General features: G+C 61.4%; 1 pseudogene; it reads left to right on the plus strand.

Moving 5' to 3' along the window:
* LOC115126846 (lipoma-preferred partner homolog) overlaps nt 1-6,279 on the plus strand; it is a 582,609-nt pseudogene that overhangs the window by 65,143 nt on the left and 511,187 nt on the right.

A 6,279-nucleotide genomic window follows, 5' to 3' on the forward strand; every position in this document is an offset into this window, starting at 1 on the left:
CGAACAGGGAGAAAACATCCCAGGGCCCCGAACAGGGAGAGAACATCCCAAGGCCCCGAACAGGGCGAGAACATCCCAGGGCCCCGAACAGGGAGAGAACATCCCAGGGCCCCGAACAGGGAGAGAACATCCCAGGGCCCCGAACAGGGAGAGATCATCCCAGGGCCCCGAACAGGGAGAGATCATCCCAGGGCCCCGAACAGGGAGAGAACATCCCAAGGCCCCGAACAGGGAGAGAACATCCCAGGGCCCCGAACAGGGAGAGAACATCCCAGGGCCCCGAACAGGGAGGGAACATCCCAGGGCCCCGAACAGGGAGAGAACATCCCAGGGCCCCGAACAGGGAGAGAACATCCCAGGGCCCAGATCAGAGAGAGAACATCCCAGGGCCCCGAATAGGGAGAGAACATCCCAGGGCCCCGAACAGGGAGAGAACATCCCAGGGCCCAGATCAGAGAGAGAACATCCCAGGGCCCCGAATAGGGAGAGAACATCCCAGGGCCCAGATCAGAGAGAGAACATCCCAGGGCCCCGAATAGGGAGAGAACATCCCAGGGCCCCGAACAGGGAGAGAACATCCCAGGGCCCAGATCAGGGAGAGAACATCCCAGGGCCCAGATCAGGGAGAGAACATCCCAGGGCCCAGATCAGGGAGAGAACATCCCAGGGCCCTGGAGACACTAAGCTAGTCTTCCCCATTCTTCCCCACAGTACGTGGAGGATATTGTTATTAATAATTAACATAGACACCAGAAATAGATGAAAACACAATTAACATATCTATCAATATCCGATAGTCTGGAAAAATATATACAATTGTTATTAGGAAATTGTACTGTAGGTTCTGTAGTCAAATGTAACGTAGTCTTTTGTGAACATTTCAAGAAAGAACCGAAGAGAATATATATTTTAATTTTAATAACGGGTGTATAGGCTTTCAAAATGGTTCCGTATCCGTCCCTGTATGTCTTACTGACTTGTGTGTCTCTGTGTTCCCCAGGTTTCTGACCCTGTGACTGGTGTCTCTGTGTTCCCCAGGTTTCTGACCCTGTGACTGGTGTCTCTGTGTTCCCCAGGTTTCTGACCCTGTGACTGGTGTCTCTGTGTTCCCCAGGTTTCTGACCCTGTGACTGGTGTCTCTGTGTTCCCCAGGTTTCTGACCCTGTGACTGGTGTCTCTGTGTTCCCCAGGTTTCTGACCCTGTGACTGGTGTCTCTGTGTTCCCCAGGTTTCTGACCCTGTGACTGGTGTCTCTGTGTTCCCCAGGTTTCTGACCCTGTGACTGGTGTCTCTGTGTTCCCCAGGTTTCTGACCCTGTGACTGGTGTCTCTGTGATCCTGAAGGGACTCTCTCTCTCTCTCTCTCTCTGTGTGTTGAAAAATCTGGTAAGTCAAATTCCTCTCTTTCCCCGTCTCCTCTCCTGGTCTGTTCATTAACACCCCAGCCAACTGCCTGTTACCCTACCTGTTATCCTGCCTGTTGCCTGTTACCCTGCCTGTTACCCTGCCTGTTACCCTGCCTGTTACCTGTTACCCTGCCTGTTACCTGTTACCCTGCCTGTTACCTGTTACCCCGCCTGTTACCCTGCCTGTTACCCTGCCTGTTACCCTGCCTGTTACCCTGCCTGTTACCCAGCCAACCGTCTGTTACCCTGCCTGTTACCCGGCCTGTTACCCGGCCTGTTACCCCGCCTGTTACCCCGCCTGTTACCCCGCCTGTTACCCCGCCTGTTACCCGCCTGTTAACCCGCCTGTTACCCCGCCTGTTACCCCGCCTGTTACCCCGCCTGTTACCCCGCCTGTTAACCTGCCTGTTACCCCGCCTGTTAACCTGCCTGTTACCCCGCCTGTTAACCTGCCTGTTACCCCGCCTGTTAACCTGCCTGTTACCCCGCCTGTTAACCTGCCTTCCTGTCTGTCTGTTGCAGTTTTAAGACAGAGGTGTTTTTGTTTTGTTGTCTCTTTTTCCTCCTCTTTTTGAATATGTTTGGGGGAGAGAAACTAGAATTTACCAGTTTGATTATTTTATGCAACTGCCTCACATTCAATACGCTTAAAGAGCTGCAGCAGTGGATTACTAGTGTGGAAGGAGAGGAGGGAGGAGAGGAGAGGAGAGGAGAGAGGGGAGAGGGTGGGGGGGGGAGAGGAGGGAGGGGGAGAGGAGAGGAGAGGTGAGGTGGGGAGGGGAGGGGAGAGAAGAGGGGAGAGGAGAGGGGAGAGAGAGGAGGAGTGGGGGTGGGGAGGAGGAGAGGAGGGGGTGGGAGAGGAGAGGGGAGAGGAGAGGAGTGGGGGTGGGGAGAGGAGAGGAGAGGAGAGGGGGGAGAGGAGAGGAGGGGGAGAGAGGAGAGAGGAGGAGGAGGGGGTGGGAGAGGAGAGGGAGAGGGGGAGGTGGGGTGGAGAGGAGAGGTGGGGTGGGGGGGGAGAGGAGTGGAGAGGGGGGGAGGTGGGGAGAGGAGGGGAGAGGGAGTGGAGAGGAGGAGAGGAGAGGGGAGGGGAGGGAAGAGGAGAGGAGAGGGAGGGAGGAGAGGAGAGGAGAGGAAAGGGGAGGATGGGAGAGGAGGGTGGGGGGAGGAGGGAGAGAGGAGAGAGGAGAGGAGAGGAGGTGGGGGAGGAGGTGGAGGAGAGGAGAGGAGAAGGGGAGGAGAGGAAAGGGGAGGATGGGAGAGGGTGGGGGGGGAGAGAGATGAGAGGAGAGGAGGGGGAGGTGGGGGAGGAGAAGGGGAGGAGAGGAGGGGTGAGAGGAGAGGGGAGGAGAGGAGGGGAGGGAGGGAGGGAAGGAAGGAGAGGGGAGGGGAGGGGAGGAGGAAGGAGAGGAGGGAGGAGAGGAGAGGAGGGGAGAGGAGAGGAGTGGAGAGGGAGAGGGAGAGGGTGGGTGGGGTGGGGGGGGAGAGGAGGGAGGGGGAGAGGAGAGGAGAGGAGGGGGGAGAGGAGAGGAGGGGGAGAGGGAGAGGAGGAGGAGGGGGTGGGAGAGGAGGAGGGGGGAGGTGGGGTGGAGAGGAGAGGAGAGGTGGGGTGGGGGGGGGGAGGGAGGGAGAGGAGAGGAAAGGAGAGGAGGGTGGGGGGAGGAGGGAGAGAGAGAGAGGAGAGGAGAGGAGGTGGGGAGGAGGTGGAGGAGAGGAGAGGGGAGGAGAGGGAGGGAGGGGGGAGGGAGGGAGGGAGGGAGGGAGGAGGGAGGAGGAGAGGAGAGGAGAGGAGGGAGAGGAGAGGAGGGGAGGGGAGGGGAGGGGAGGAAGAGGGGAGGGGAGGAAGAGGAGAGGAGGAGAGAGGGGGAGAGGGTGGGGGGAGAGGAGGGAGGGAGGGGGAGGAGAGGAGAGGAGAGGAGGAGAGAGGAGAGAGGGTGGGTGGGGTGGGGGGGGAGGGAGGGAGGGGGAGAGGAGAGGAGAGGTGAGGGAGAGGAGAGGAGAGGAGGGGAGAGAAGAGGGAGAGGGAGAGGGGAGAGAAGAGGGGAGAGGAGAGGAGTGGGGGTGGGGAGAGGAGAGGAGGGGGTGGGAGAGGAGAGGGGAGAGGAGTGGGGGTGGGGAGAGGAGAGGAGAGGAGAGAGGGGGAGAGGGTGGGTGGGGTGGGGGAGAGGAGGGAGGGGGAGGGAGAGGAGAGGTGAGGTGGGGAGAGGAGAGGAGAGGAGAGGGGAGAGAAGAGGGGAGAGGAGAGGAGTGGGGGTGGGGAGAGGAGAGGAGGGGGTGGGAGAGGAGAGGGGAGAGGGAGAGGAGTGGGGGTGGGGAGAGGGAGGAGAGGAGAGAGGAGGGGGAGAGGAGAGGAGGAGGAGGGGGGTGGGAGAGGAGAGGAGAGGGGTGGAGAGGAGAGGTGGGGTGGGGGAGAGGAGTGGAGAGGAGGTGAGGGAGAGGAGAGGGGAGGGAAGAGAAGAGGAGAGGGAGGGAGGGAGGGAGGAAGGAAGGAGAGAGAGAGAGGGAGGGGAGGAGGAAGGAGAGGAGGGAGGGGAGGAGAGGAGAGGAAAGGGGAGGATGGGAGAGGAGGGTGGGGGAGGAGAGAGAGGAGAGGAGGTGGGGGAGGAGGTGGGGGAGGAGAGGAGAAGGGGAGGAGAGGAGGGGGAGAGGAGAGGGGAGGAGAGGAGGGAGGGGAGGAGAGGAGAGAGGAGGGGAGAGGAGTGGAGAGGAGAGGAGAGGAGGGGAGAGGGTGGGTGGGGTGGGGGGGGAGAGGAGGGGGGGGAGAGGAGAGGAGAGGTGAGGTGGGGAGGGGAGAGGAGAGGAGAGGGGAGAGGAGAGGAGAGGGAGAGAGAAGAGAGGGGGAGAGGAGAGGAGGTGGGGGTTGGGAGAGGAGAGGAGGGGGTGGGAGAGGGAGAGGGGAGAGGAGAGGAGTGGGGGTGGGGAGAGGAGAGGAGAGGAGAGGAGGGGGGAGAGGAGAGGAGGGGGAGAGGAGAGGAGGAGGAGGGGGTGGGAGAGGAGAGGAGAGGTGGGGTGGAGAGGAGAGGAGAGGTGGGGTGGGGGGAGAGGAGTGGAGAGGGGGGGGAGGTGGGGAGAGGAGGGGAGAGGAGTGGAGAGGGGGAGGAGAGGAGAGGGGAGGGGAGGGAAGAGGAGAGGAGAGGGAGGGAGGGAGGGAGGAGAGGAAAGGGAGAGGATGGGAGAGGAGGGTGGGGGAGGAGGGAGAGAGGAGAGAGGGAGAGGAGAGGAGGTGGGGGAGGAGGTGGAGGAGAGGGAGGAGAGGAGAGGAGAAGGGGAGGAGAGGAGGGGAGGGAGGGAGGGAGGAAGGAGAGGGAGAGGGAGGGAGGAGGGAGGAGAGGAGGGAGGGGAGGGAGGGAGGAGAGGAGAGGAGGGGAGAGGAGAGGAGGGGAGGGAGAGGAGAGGAGAGGAGAGGAGGGGAGGGGAGAGGAGAGGAGAGGGAGGGGAGGGGAGAGGAGAGGAGAGGAGGGAGGGAGGAGAGGAAGAGGAGAGGAAGAGGAGGGAGGAGAGGAGGGAGGGGAGGGGAGGGGGGGGAGGAGAGGAGAGGAGAGGGAGAGGAGAGGGAGGGGAGGGAGGGGAGGAGGAGGGAGGAGGAGGAGAGGAGAGGAGGGGAGGGAGGGGAGAGGAGAGGAGAGGAGAGAGGAAGAGGAGGGAGGAGAGGAGGGAGAGGAAGAGAGGAGAGGAGGGGAGGGAGGAGAGGGGAGGGAGGAGAGGGGAGGAGAGGAGGGAGGGGAGGAGGGGAGGAGAGGAGAGAGGAGAGGAGGGAGGGGAGGAGAGGAGAGGAGGGGAGGGGAGGGGAAGAGAGGAGAGGAGGGAGGGAGGGGGAGGAGAGGAGAGGAGGGAGGGAGGAGGTGGGAAGAGGAGAGGAGGAGGGAGAGAGGAAGAGGAGAGGAGGGGAGGAGGGGAGGAAGGAGAGGAGGAGGGGGAGGAGGAGGAGAGGAGAAGGGGAGGAGAGGAGGGGGGAGGGAGGGAGGAAGGAGAGAAGAGGGGAGGGGAGGAGGAAGGAGAGGAGGGAGGAGAGGAGGGAGGGGAGGAGAGGAGAGGAGGAGGGGAGAGGAGAGGAGAGGGAGGGGGAGGGGAGAGGAGAGGAAGAGGAGGAGAGGAGAGGAGAGGAAGAGGAGGGAGGAGAGGAAGAGGAGAGGAGGGAGGGGAGAAGAGGAGAGGAGAGGAGAGGAGAGGGAGGGGAGGAGAGGAAGAGGAGAGGAGGGAGGGGAGGAGAGGAGAGGAGGTGGGGAGAGGAGAGGAGAGGAGGGAGGGGAGGAGAGGAAGAGGAGAGGAGGGAGGGGAGGAGAGGAGAGGAAGAGGATTATATAAACTGACCTGTGTCATAGAGTTCGGGTCACAGAGGCAGGGTGACTGGCGGGGCAGAAGGTTCCCTTTATGACATAAGGGACTCCAAAGTTGACCTCTCTCTCTCTCTCCCTTCCTCTTGGATGATGCATCCTCAATTCGCTCAATTAGGCCTCTGCAGAACAGGACATGATGCGCTCCTGTTGCGTAACATTTTAAAATCTTCCAACTCCCTTTAATCAAATGAGGCTTCGCTTAATTGGCCAGCACAAAGAGGCTTCTCAGACTGACTTAATCCCAAAGTATATGACCTCAACTGGAACGGAGACTGGGGGAGGGACTGGGAGAGAGGCTGGGAGAGAGGTTGGGGGAGAGGCTGGGGGAGAGGCTGGGAGAGAGGCTGGGAGAGAGACTGGGAGAGAGACTGGGAGAGAGGGGTTAGACTATGAAAGAGAGAGAGACTGGGGGAGAGACTGGGGAGAGACTGGGGGAGAGACTGGGAGAGAGACTGGGAGAGAGGGGTTAGACTATGATGGAGAGAGAGACTGGGTGAGAGGGAGAGACTGTGCGGGAGACTGAGGGAGAGACTGTGAAAG

This window comes from Oncorhynchus nerka, linkage group LG24 (assembly GCF_034236695.1).
Source record: "Oncorhynchus nerka isolate Pitt River linkage group LG24, Oner_Uvic_2.0, whole genome shotgun sequence".
Taxonomy (NCBI): Eukaryota; Metazoa; Chordata; class Actinopteri; order Salmoniformes; family Salmonidae; genus Oncorhynchus; species Oncorhynchus nerka.